This window comes from Xenopus laevis, chromosome 8L (genome assembly GCF_017654675.1).
Source record: "Xenopus laevis strain J_2021 chromosome 8L, Xenopus_laevis_v10.1, whole genome shotgun sequence".
Taxonomy (NCBI): domain Eukaryota; kingdom Metazoa; phylum Chordata; class Amphibia; order Anura; family Pipidae; genus Xenopus; species Xenopus laevis.
Window position 1 is genome coordinate 31,339,772 of NC_054385.1, and position 13,583 is coordinate 31,353,354.

General features: G+C 38.0%; 1 long non-coding RNA gene across 3 annotated transcripts in view; it reads left to right on the forward strand.

Annotated features, from left to right (window-relative positions):
• Positions 1–249: 249 nt before the first annotated feature.
• Positions 250–13,583, forward strand: part of LOC108704517 — a 48,247-nt gene continuing 34,913 nt past the window's right edge. For all 3 annotated transcript variants that reach the window (XR_005963306.1, XR_005963307.1, XR_005963308.1), the window contains exons 1-3: positions 250–282; positions 4,279–4,370; positions 10,764–10,857. This is a non-coding gene — a long non-coding RNA (uncharacterized LOC108704517). The remainder of the gene's footprint in view (positions 283–4,278; positions 4,371–10,763; positions 10,858–13,583) is intronic.

Consider the following 13,583-nt stretch of genomic DNA (forward strand, 5'->3'; position numbering starts at 1 on the left):
GGTTCTAACAAAGCCTATGAATAATGCTTTTGCCAAGGCAAACAATATAGCAGATCATATATATGTAGGGACCCATAGGGGTTAATCTGCCCCTATAGCTTTAAGGCCCTACCCTTTTCTTTAGTTACTAGGCAAAAGCCTATGTATCCATTTAAGTTTAAGCTCAGTGTTATTGGCCAAGAGGTGTAATGACAACTTCCTGCCACACTGCAGTATAGTGTGTGTAAGGAGTGGCCTCTCCCTCTTTGGCTGCTGGATGCTGATCCGGCTGGGTGTGCTCAGGTGAGCCTGGGTGCAGCAAGGCCCAGAAAGCCATGTGTTCTTGAGAGAAGTCGGGGACCAGGAAACCCTGTGAACGAGGTTTAGCAAGAACTGGGCAGACTTGTAATAGTCTCTCTAGGAGAGAAAGGTAGATAGGGTAAAGAGAGCAATTGAAGCTCCAACAAGGATTTGCAGCAGGGAGTAGCTTCCCAGAGGCTCTGTGTGTTGCCTCCAGTGCAGGGACCTCAGTAAAGAGGGTGTTAAGTTAGCTGTCAGCTTCCTGAACAGTGCACTGTATGGGAATGGGGTACTGAATACTGCCATTGCCTATGACCTGATGTGACTGTGTGTCATGTGCTAACACCTCATCTGTGTACGTGAGTAAACCTGGGGATATTGTCATTCGGACTAAAAAACAGTTTCTTGTTTGCATCGTAAGAACCTCCTGGGCCCCCCAATCCTTTTGTACGTTTTGTATGCACAGTAGCCTGAGTGTTGTAGTTGCACTACACCTTAGAGGTAATGCTTCCACTTAGCGAAGGCCCTGATCCTGAAGTGCGAGTCCAAATGTAACCATGCTCTGCTCACTAGCTGGAAAGTGACTTATCTGTGGATAGCCCAGATTAGTGTTACATATACATACATACATACTACCCCCTCAGACCTCAGACTTTTGAGATAAAACTGACTTATAAATTAGATATATTTGTTAATGCAGGATAATGCATCCCTTGATACAGAATCCCTTGATGTTTTATTCCACTGAAGATGCTTTTACATGCTCATGATTTATTGAATCCTGAGTATGCTGTGTGTTCATCCATGAATATAAGTGCTGGCCTACAATTCTGCCCAGTGTTGTGTATACTTGCCCGGGCATGTACATGTAGTGGTAGGCTACTTCTCTCCAGTAATTATAGAATCGTTTAATAATAACATGATTTTTTTTTGTATATTGTGTGAAAGGACTAGTAACTGCACAAAACAAACGGTATTTGTATGCCTTTATACAGGTATGGAACCGTTAGCCAGAATGCTAGGGGGGTTTCTGGATAAGGGATCTTTCTGTAATTAGGATCTTACTATCTTAAGTCCACTAGAAAATAATTTAAGCATTAAATAACCCCAACAGGCTGCGTTTGCTTTCAATAAGGATTAGATCAAGTACAAGCTACTATTTTATTATTACAGAAAAAAAGGAAATCATTTTTCAAAATTTCGATTATTGGATAAAACGGAGTCTATGGGAGATGGCCTTCCTTTAATTCTGAGCTTTCTGGATAACAGGTTTCTGGATAACGGATCCCCTGTACCTGTATTTCATCAATTGTTTCCTTGTACTGTCAAAAACTTACTCGGCTCATTAAAATGCTGGTGTGTAGCCACGGTGGCAGCTGTTCAGGCAGAAATTTGCCTAGAGGGCACATTTTTACATAATGCAGAGCCGGCACAGCACCGGCTGAGTGCATGCTCAAGCGCGCATGCGCCAAAGTGCCTTGAGCACATATGCGCAGAAGCGCATTATTACCAAAAAATATTCATGGCAGTCGGGGAGAGACGGGACCGGACAATGGGGTAGGCGTTAGAGCAGGTACGTGCCTGGGCCCCCCCCCAGCTTTGCGCCCTAGGCATGTGCCTACTCTGCCTACCCCTAGTTCCGGCCCTGACATAGTGGGAGTTTTAGTTATTGTACAGAAAGTTAAAAAGAAGTAAAATGTAATTCATGACACTCCATTCAACTACAGAATTGAAACCTTGCTCACAGCAAAATTGGGCACTGGATGTCGAGCAATATGTGTGTGTATATGTATATTGTATACAATTCTCATTCCACAGTGTATTTCAGCATGGAGATGGTGACCTGTTTTGTGCTGTATCTATGGGTTAAGATATTTATAAAGAGTCTGTGTTTAATCATTACTTTATTTCTACTTTAAAGGGGAATTAAAATGTAATATAAGTTGCATCATACTGAAATAAGAAACTTTCTAAAGATAATCAATTAATATTCTGCATAGTTTATCTTCACTATTCCTCTCTCTCAGCATCTGTTGGGTGTCAGATATTCATTGAGGTTTAGATCCAATATATCTTATGGTGGGGCTTCCTTTCCTAGCAGTTGTATTAAAGTTCACTCAAATAACTGATTCCAGTACAAACAAAATCTAACAAAATAACAGCTTTTTGCATAAATCCTGCATGTAGAAAGACATTATGTCTTGTGATTTTAATAGGGAGCTCTGATACATATTCTAACTATAATAATATAACTATAACATATATTGGATCTAACTGACACCCAACTGCTGCATGAAGAGAGAATGAAGAGAAACAGGTGCTGAGAAAGGGATAGTCAAGATAAACTTACCGTAATTATTTCAGAAATGGTGCAGAATTTTTAATTGATTGCATTTTGAAAACTTCTTATATTCATATTCTGAAGCTTATATTACATTTTCATCTTAGCGATAGTTCCCCTTTCAGGGTTTGTAGAGAACACCTTAGGAGTGTTGAGTTATAAGATGATTGTAGGAGTCCATGTTTAATTGCCATTTAATGCAGTGTGTGAGAATCTGTGAAGTATAGTGCAGTAAAGTTTGCCCTGGCTAGAAATTCACCTTGCACTTTAGTACCATCTGTGAGTATTGGGTGATACTCAAAGATTTGCCAAACACATAAGGCAGGTGTAGCAGGGAAATGCCCTGCACGTTTATTTAGTCATATGATGTAACGTTTAGGGGGCGTGTCCATTCTTGAGACATGAAAAAGGGGCACGCCCCCGAAACGTTATATCATATGACTAAATAAACATGCAGGGGATTTCCCCGCTACACCTGCCTTATGTGTTTGGCAAATCTTTTGAGTATTCGTATTGTTGGGAGAGGTCGCCGACCCCTCCAGCCAGCACAAGGCATTCGCAGATAGGAGGGGAATCGGGGGAAATAGGATCTTTTGGTTTGAGTATTGGGTGATAGCCAGAGGCTGCTGTTAAATATATATACACTGTGTATATATAGTGAATAAAGTACCCCCTCTTGTAAAATATAAGGATATTATAAGTAATTATAAGTATTCTTATATTTTATATAAGTATAAGATATAAGTATCAGTGGCGGAACTACCGGGGGAGCAGGGGGTGCGAACGGGCCAGGGCCCGCACCCCCTCAGGGCCCCCCTGCAGTTCACGCACCGCTAATTCCCGGGCAGTTCCGGGCATACGGAGGGGGGCGGGGGGCCCGGCTGCGCCTCCTGTGCCAGGGCCTGCCCCCCTCTAGTTACGTTTCTGATAAGTATAAGTATAAGATATTATAAGTAATCGAGGAGTTTAATGACCAAATAAAAACACGAGGGTGAAGGCCGAGTGTTTTTGTACGGGTCATGGAACTCCGAGGTAACATCTAATATCCTCATATTTTGCAACTGTGGGTACTTTATTCATTATAAAACATAAATTTCAGTGAGTCATGTGACAGAAATTACATCAGAACTCACCGTTTATAAGGATATTATTTACGAGATTTTGATAGCTTTTGTGTATTATATATATATATATATATATATATATATATATATATATATATATATATATATATATATATATATATATATATATATATATATATATATATATATATATATATATATATAAAATACAGAGACTTGTTACTACTGAGGAAGGAGAGTATGTGGATTTTCACTTTGGACACACTAGCCCCCAAGGGGGTTAAATGAGACCTTACCCTATGTCTCCCTTTTATTAACATCTAGGGATCCACGGCTAATATTCTTACTGTGTTATGTAGTTAAAAATAAGACCACTCCATAGAAGGAAATACAATGTATTCACACATAAATTGTTTTTTGAAAAAAAGAGTAACATGTTGCCAAAAGAGGACAATATGGTTAGCATATATCCATTAGACATGGTGTGCCTTAAGGATACTATTGCTTGACAAAATGTTGCAAATGTTTGGATGGGCTGTTAACATATGGTTGCTTTTGTTTTTATTTTCACAGAATTACACCACATTCTGCCTACAAGGGCCTATGTCACTGTGTGGATAGGCCCTGATTACCGGGAGAGACCGAATGAGGAGCATTTTTGACAGGTAGGCCTCTGACAGGGAAGATGCGATCCAGATACTGCACACCCAGAATAAACCCTCTACTAATCAATATATAGTGAATAAAGTACCCCCTCTTGTAAAATATAAGGATATTATAAGTTACCGAGGAGTTTCATGACCATATAAAAACACAAGGCCGAAGGCCGAGTGTTTTTATACAGGTCATGGAACTCCGAGGTTACTTCTAATATCCTCATATTTTACAACTGGGGGTACTTTATTTATTATAATACACAAATTTAAGTGAGTCATGTGACAGAAATGACATCAGAACTCACCGTTTATAACTGATGACATCAGAACTCACCGTTTATAAGGATATATTTTACAGGATATTCATGGCTTTTGTGTATTATATGTATATACAGGCGCTAGCTCTCTCCCCTACCTCCATTATATAGGAGCGGCCTTATAGGTGGAGCCATGGGGGCAGAAGTCTATTAGTTGGCATTTAAAACAGCGCAAATAGGTGCGAGTGGGGTGGGCCTTTTGGTCTCGCTCCTTCTCTGGCACCTGGGCGCTGGAAGTAGACATGGGTATACATTGACTAAGCACACCCTGTGGCTGCAGTACTCACGGGCCTGTGAGTGACACCTTTATCACTTGGAGGAGGAGCCTACTAAGGGCAGGAACGGGGAGACCGGCACACACCGGCAGTAAGCTTTGTATAAGTTGCGCACTGGAAGGATAGGCAAAGGGGTTGCAGCATCTCCTGATGGAACACGCCTCCTGTCTACAGAGGCGACATGACGAGCGCACCTCTCCATCTGCTCCTCGTGGTCCTCCTGGGTAAGTGGCGATTGATTTTAAAACAGCACCATTTTATGGGTCCCATCACAGCACGACTGTAGCACACACAGCACCCTCACTGCCGCATAGTATGTTGCACATACACTTGGGACACTCACCTGTATAGGAATAGCGGCTGCTTAGTGCTACTGATTTATGCACCACTAATTAGTGACGCACCCAGGCTCTGATGACATCACAAGTTGATGTTTGGCGCCATTTTATGTTTAAATAGATTGTTATTTGCACTGTGTATTTCAACTGAGGAAGGCTCTAGTATCAGAGCCGAAACGTCGCAATAAAATTGTTTTTTTCATTCATACAAGTCCTGTGTGTGCGGTTTTTCGAATACTTGTTTATACACATTTTTCTTAACCTGCACCCAGGCAGTTGGCCTCTGTTTGTATGAGTGCTCCAGTCCGAGGACGAATATATATAGATATATAGATAGATAGATAGATAGATATATATAGATAGATATATATAGATAGATATATATAGATAGATATATAGATAGATATATAGATAGATATATAGATAGATATATATATATATATATATATATATAGATATATATATAGATATATATAGATATATATATATATATATATATATATATATATATATATACATATATATACATATATATACATATATAGATATATATATACCTATATAGATATATATATACCTATATAGATATATATATATCTATATAGATATATATATATCTATATAGATATATATATATCTATATAGATATATATCTATATAGATATATATCTATATAGATATATATATATATATATAATACACAAAAGCCATGAATATCTTGTAAATTATATCCTTATAAACGGTGAGTTCTGATGTCATCAGTTATAAACGGTGAGTTCTGATGTCATTTCTGTCACATGACTCACTAAAATTTGTGTATTATAATAAATAAAGTACCCCCAGTTGCAAAATATGAGGATATTAGAAGTTACCTGGGAGTTCCATGACCTGTATAAAAACACTTGGCCTTCGGCCTTGTGTTTTTATATGGTCATGAAACTCCTCGGTAACTTATAATATCCTTATATTTTACAAGAGGGGGTACTTTATTCACTATATATATAGTAAACTGTGAAGGAGTCGGCACTCTCGTCATTAAGTACAGAAATGCCTGGGTGCAGTGTCCAAAATTTTTAGAATATCTATCTACAAAGAAGGTCCGCACTCTCAAGTCTTAAAAAATAAATAAAAATGTTTATTGACTAAAGGACTAACGTTTCGGCCTCTCCGAGGCCTTTCTCAAAGTCAAGAAAAGCACACAGAGGATGCATTAAATACAAGTGTTGGCGGGAAAAGTTAATTATCTGACATATCATCATCACCATGCGTCAAGTATTTAAATTTTACATAAACGAAACATATAGTAATATAAAACAAAAAAACATACGTAGTTGTCATTCAAAGTAGCCAAAACTGTATGCAACCCCCCCAAAGAGCACTAAATAAGGAATTAAAAAATTTAAAAAGTATACTAAGTAACAATTAATCATCTTAGCCTCTCCATATTTTATATAAAACAATCATTGATTGTAATACTTATGTTACAAAGTAAGAAACTTGAGTATAGTTGTAAGTTCTATATTAAAAGTCCCTCAATAGCGATAGCTGTGTTTAAAAACTATTGTTATACTAAAATATAATATATGTGATTCCCAGACCTGATCTGGTGTTCGTAGTGCAAGCTGACTAATAACGCTCCTTCTACTTCATCCGAAAACAGTCCCTTAACTATTGATGTTAACCCATGGGTCAACAGCCGGTGATATATCTAAACACAGCTATCGCTATTAAGGGACTTTTAATATAGACCTTACAACTATACTCAAGTTTCTTACTTTGTAACATAATATTACAATCAATGATTGTTTTATATAAAATATGGAGAGGCTAAGATGATTAATTGTTAGCATACTTTTTAAAATCTTGAATTCCTTATTTAGTGCTCTTTGGGGTGGTTGCATACAGTTTTGGCTACTTTGAATGACAACTATGTATGGTTTTTTGTTTTTTATATTACTATGTTTCGCTTATGTAAAATTTAAATACTTGACGCATGGTGATGATGATATGTCAGATAATTATTTTTTCCCGCCAACACTTGTATTTAATGCATCCTCTGTGTGCTTTTCTTGACTTTGAGAAAGGCCTCGGATGACCACTTGTGTGTCATCAGAAGGGCAATGGACAATGGTCCAGGTATTTTAAGTGCTCTATTCCACTATACCGCACACTTGCTCTTAAATGGTCTTAAAAAGCCAAATGACTGGATCATTATCTGCCTGATGATATGGTGTTCTTTGATGTCTCGGTATTCGTTGCTGCATTTAAGTATCCCTTGAAGTAATGCTTGCAAGCCCAATATTGCTTTCACTAATCGCCCATTATTTTCTGTGGTCTTCCGTTTCACTTTAGAAATTGTCATTTTCTTTATTCAAGGACACACTTGGGTCACTCTAAAAACACTGATATTCAGCTAAGCATCTGTAGATATTAACCTGGTAGCAAAGCTGGGCTTTTATCAATACTGCACAGCTACGTATAGCATCCCCAGGCAGGGGACATGTTGAAAAGGCACAAAGTCTGCGTGATACAAGAGGCAGATCTCTTCATAGATACTTTCATTTTTACTTTCAGAGATCAGTATGATTAGCCCACCAGGCTCTTAAAAATATTTATCTAATCGTATAAATGACTCTTCTTTTTATTATTAGAGGTTGTTTGTCTTATAGAAAAAGCCAATCATCTATGTTCCAGAAGAGGGAGATTAAGGGTATGCAGGACTTTTTATAGACCTTTCAAGCTCTTCAAATGTTCTCTCCTGCTATGGTTATTAGGCTGTAACATTCACTTTCAAATGCTGGACTGTAAAATAATTTGTCGTTGGAGGACCTTGATCCCCAATTGTTATTGCTATTTCACTCCCAGGCTGGGAAATGGTAATCAGAAACGTCATATAACCTTGTAAAGGATTATGACCTGCTGAGGGATAGCCACTAAATACATATGACTTCATTTCTGATCTTATTATGCTCTTGGGCAAGGATGGAGTAAGGTATCTTTAGCTTCTTGATTGTAAGTTTAGTGCTTTTAGATCAAAACAAGAATGATAAAGGCTGTCAAGTTGGTTCAGAGGTAGTCACTTAATGACATATTTCTGTAAATCCCAGGTGCAAGCTCTGGACTGATAAGGGGCCCCAAATAGTAAACCTTTGGGTCCAGACAGTATATAGAAAGCCTGGTTGTACCCACTTGATGTGCAATGTTGCTATTGATGGTTGCAGCTTTCGTTTCTGGTTTCAGTATCACTTTAAAGAAAACCATTATAATCTGTCTGTGCATGTCATGCAACCTTGTTCTATTTTGAAGCAAAACTAAAACTGAATGAATTTGTCATAAAGGGGGCTATATTCTGCCTTTAACGCTTGCTTTTGGCAGGGGGTAATTCCAGGGTGCCTTTGTGCTATGGGATCTCCTGTCTATATCTTACCCTTTAATGTTTTAAAAAGACCAACACATTCTTGAGCATTTATTCACCACATACCAAGACTGTCCCTTTTGCAATCTAAGGTAAAAGTAACAGAAAAATTAAAGTATGCTTAAATTAAAGTTATGCTATGCCAGAATGTGCAACTTATATTTATTAAATTGTGATGGTTGCTTTAATGTGTTGCAAATAGTCTAGATATGGCTTTATCACTATTGCACAGCTGCCCATACATCTACCAGTCTGAGACTTTTCTTACACCTCACATGTGTTTGTCATTGCCTAAAATAGTTAAGAAGGTCTGATACTTCCAAGTACAAACCTCCGGATACTGTAAGCAGTGTACAAATGTATGGAACCTGTTAAGCAGAATGCTCGGGGTTTTTTCCTGGTCTTTCAGTAATTTGGATCTCTATACTTTCTCTACTAAAAAAATAATTTAAACATTAAATAAACCCAATAGGATAGCCTGCAATAAGGATTAATTATTATATCTTAGTTGGGATCAAATACAAGGATCTGGATAACGGATCCCATACCTGTACTTGTATTTGTGAAAAATGAATACAGATGCACCAAGGTGTCAGTATAGAGAGTATATAATACAGCTGAAATAAAGCTTTCAACTTGCAAAGTTCATAATGGAACCAGACTGGGTCTGTAATAGTTATTCCTGTTTATCTGATTCTTGAGCTCTATCCCTGATCTTCTTTGTCAGAATGTTCAATTATTATTCCAGTTAATGTGTTAGTAGCTTGTAGGGCATGGATTCCAATCACAACAAAGGCCAAACCCAAACACTTTAAAAGGAACTGATTAACGGCAGGACACTTGCGATTCAGTTATGTTACAGGTAGTGAGATGTAGGGTACAGGTACATTTACCTGCAGCTCTGGAAGAGTATTGTGCTATACAGCTATATCATATCATAAATTTAGCACTACCAATCCCTTCTTCAACATATCATCTTTGTATCATGCTCCCTTAGGTGACTTTAGTCATTACAGTAAGTAGCAGTTTGAGCTTCTAGTTACAGGTTAAAAGTGGGTTATGGATAAGAGCAGGCTGATATGAAGATACAGGTTAAGTACTACACCTCAAAATAAGACCCACGCAGGTTTAGCATTGTGTGCGTTATATCAAGCACTTATCTAAATATTTCTGTTATTGCTTTGTTGCTGATTTTATTAGGGATGCACTGAACCCAAATCCTTCATGAAAGATTCAGCTGAATACTGAACCGAATCCTAATTTGCAAATGCAAATTAGGGGTGAGGGATAGGAAAAATTGGGAAAAAATATTTTGCTTCCTTGTTTTGTGATGAAAAGTCATGTGATTTCCCTTCCCACCCCTAATTTAAGCATCCTGCTTAAAATGGCTGCATTTTGGATTTGGTGCATCCCCAATCTTTATCTATCTTGCTGTTCATCTTAGAGGCTTTATTATTGTTGCTCTCATCCAGGAATCCAATCCACCAGTTTACAATTCTTGCCAAGCTCTTTGTGTTTCCTTGTCTGCAATTTGTTGAAGGCTGAAATATTTTCCTTTAGCTGCAGAGCAGACTTGTTATAGTAGCTATTCTCTGCATTCCATCACCACCACGTTTTCTGGCAGGGAAGGAGGGACTAAAACACTGATATTACAAATTGTAACAACTTCTCCATAGCTTACAGACAGCATGCAGGAACTACATAACCCACAATGCATTGCACTGTGATGTTCTGTTCCTTGTTGAAATCATGTGTGCGGGGAATTGTGGGGTTTGAAAGATGCAGGCTAAGGACAGATGGCTGTTGATACAAGGTAACAGCATACCTCCCAACTGTCCCGAATTACGCGGGACAGTCCTGCTTTTATTTGCCTGTCCCGCGGTCCCGGATAGCAAGGAGAGATGTCCCGCGGCGGTAATGTCCTCCCCCGCTTTCTCTTTGTGGAGTCCGCCCCAGTCCCAACTTACTGTGATGGTCACTTTGTGTTTCTTCAGCCTGGACTTTAAACTCTTCATGATTCCCATTAATGTCTGCCATTTACTTATGTCCCTCTTAAGGACCCGTTGCCTCCCAGACATCTTTTACTGAATGAGGTGAGGGCGCGCCGGCTGGATCACGTGGGAGCGGTCCCGGAAGCTGCAGTCTAGTGATGTGAGTAATTTCGCTGTGTCCCAATGTTTTCTGTTATTAACCCCAGTAACGTAACAGGTCTGTGTCACCTGCTTCTGGAACGAGAACTTTGCTAGAAGTTTGCCACATCTGCGCCCAAATATCTGACCCCCTCCTCAAATAAATGTCTGGTCTGTCTGTGCCCCACTATCTGTCAGAGGCCGCAAATAAATCATGGTCTTTGCCTCCATATTATCTGTCTGACCAGTCTGACCAGGGGCGGAACTACCGGGGGAGCAGGGGGTGCGCGCAAAATATAGAAATATAGAAACAACACTTTCAATGCCCATAGTTTTTTCAGATAGTTTTATTGTTGCATAGGCCTTATATGTAACACCAATCACTGGTATGTTCCTTACAATAGTTCCTTGGGTTTAATTTAAGCGCATTGTACAGCTCTTTTAGCTATTCTAATGCACAGGAATGAGAAACATGCTTCTAAGTAAGAAAAATACAGTGTTTACATTGAAATGAAGGGTGCAGCTATAGCCGTGTCATTTCTTTGTAATCATTCTTAATTTATTAAATAAAATGCTCACATTTCTATTTGACCATCTGTTTTATATCACCCTCCCTTCTGTTTCATCTGTAACTCTGTGTGCGCTGGAAATCTCCGAGTAAATATCTGTGGGATAATATTTATGAATCAATATTGGTCTATTACCGAACGACTCCCAAAGATCAATGTTAAGTTAAAACATGAACAACTCATGACAGTATATTTACATTTCCCTGCCTTTAGACTTTCCATGGAATTGTGCATGATCTGTCTGCTGTTTTTACATGAGTTTTAAGGTCATACCTGGTTTTGTAGTTTGCCTAATTTTAATCATACTGCTTAACTTTCTGGCCTCTTATGGCACCCTCGGGGAGAAAAATGTTTTGGAAGAGAACCATATGATCCTGTTGAGTAGCAATCAGACTGTAAAAACAAACTTTTATCTGCGTGTTAATATTGAACAAATGGAGCAGCGCAAATCACGCAATATCTGACCTTTCAGACTTTGGGCCCATTGCTCAGAAAAATGACAGCTTGGCTATTGTATGGTAATGTCATGTGAAGCGCTAAAGCAAGTGCTTCCTTCTGTTCCTACAAAGTAGTAATGGAAATGTTCAGATAAGTAAAATATGAGTAAAATATCCTACCAAAGAATTTACAGTAGAACCACAATTTTACATTTCCCAGAACCGCTTTTTCACAGTCCCATACAAGCAAGCAGTGTCTTTTTTTTTTTATTTTATCCAGTAAGTTTCAAGGAATTTAGGGAGCTGCTGAATAAAAAGCTAAGCAACTCAAAATCCACAAATAATAATAAATGAAAACCAAATGCAAATTGCCTCAGAATATTCACTGTCTTCGTCATAATAAAAGTTAACTCAAAGGTGAACAACCCATTTATCAATCAATTTATTTAAAATTTGTTGTATCATGCTTCAAAATTGTTTACATTCTCCCGCCCCCTTATATCTGTTTTTTCTGTTATTTTTCAAGAGGGCGACAAAATGCCCAAAATCATCCTCCTATGTCAATTAGCAAACAAGTGCAAGCTCTTGCTTGCTCAACAGTAAATACTTTCAGGTTATTCTAATATTTCTAGTAGAGTGTTTTGGTCCAGCTTGTTTGACTTTTATATAATAATTAAGGATTTTGAGGATTTAAAAGGGTTTATTTTATTTAGAAATCCCTGCAGAACACTTCAAACCTATGCAATAGCAATTTATATTATATTATATTATAATCTATATCTTGTTAAGAAAAATTCTTACTTGCAGTTGGCCATATAAAATGATGCCTTTATTGCGGCTTGGTTTAGCCACTTAGGATGCACATATGGGCCTATTGGTTAAGAAATGATTTTCTACAAATGACCCCAGTAGATGCAGTTGCGCTTCATGACCAGATGAATCTTCTGAACTTCTCTCAGCTGTTTAGGATCAGGACTGTGAGGATGTAATTGGATTTGGGTTCCACGGTTTGACTAGAAACCACTTCATGCTGCTCTGCAGTAATTATTTAATTTGTGTGCAAGCTCCGAGGGGAGGCGATAAGAGTATGTTTTTCAAAATGTGGTTTTATTCAAAGGCCTGCTGCGATTAATTACTTTATAAAATGAAATAACCCTTTTACTGCTGGACAAAAATGGCCCAGTGTTTTGTACATCCAGTCCTTCCTCTAGAAAAGTTAATTTAATATCTGAAGGCAATAATCTATGTATGTGGCTTTTATGAAGCTGCATTTAGGAAACCAATACCTCACTGTAAAATGTCCCTACAGAGATCATTTTGTATATCCAGAAAAAAGACAAGAAGATGTGATTTTTTTTTTTAGTTTGAAATTTGGTGGAAAAAAACTGTAGGTGGCCCTTTGGGACTTCCACGAAGTTAGTTGAAAAATAATGTTGGAATGTTAAAACCATTTATACGCAAAAAGTATATCTTCATTTGTATGTGTAGTCTAATGTAAATGAGGTTATGCACAAAAGCACATTACTTATCCAAAATGAAGCTTACGTGATTTAAAAGTGACATTATGTATTTATATAAATTACATTCATTCCGTTTATACCTCAGCATTAATGTTTTGTATTTAGTGCAATAAAAGGGTGGGAACCGTTCTCTAGAAACCCGTTTTCCAGAAAGTTCCGAATTACGAATGTCAGTCTCCCATAGACTCCATTTTATCCAAATAATCCAAACTTTTAAAAATA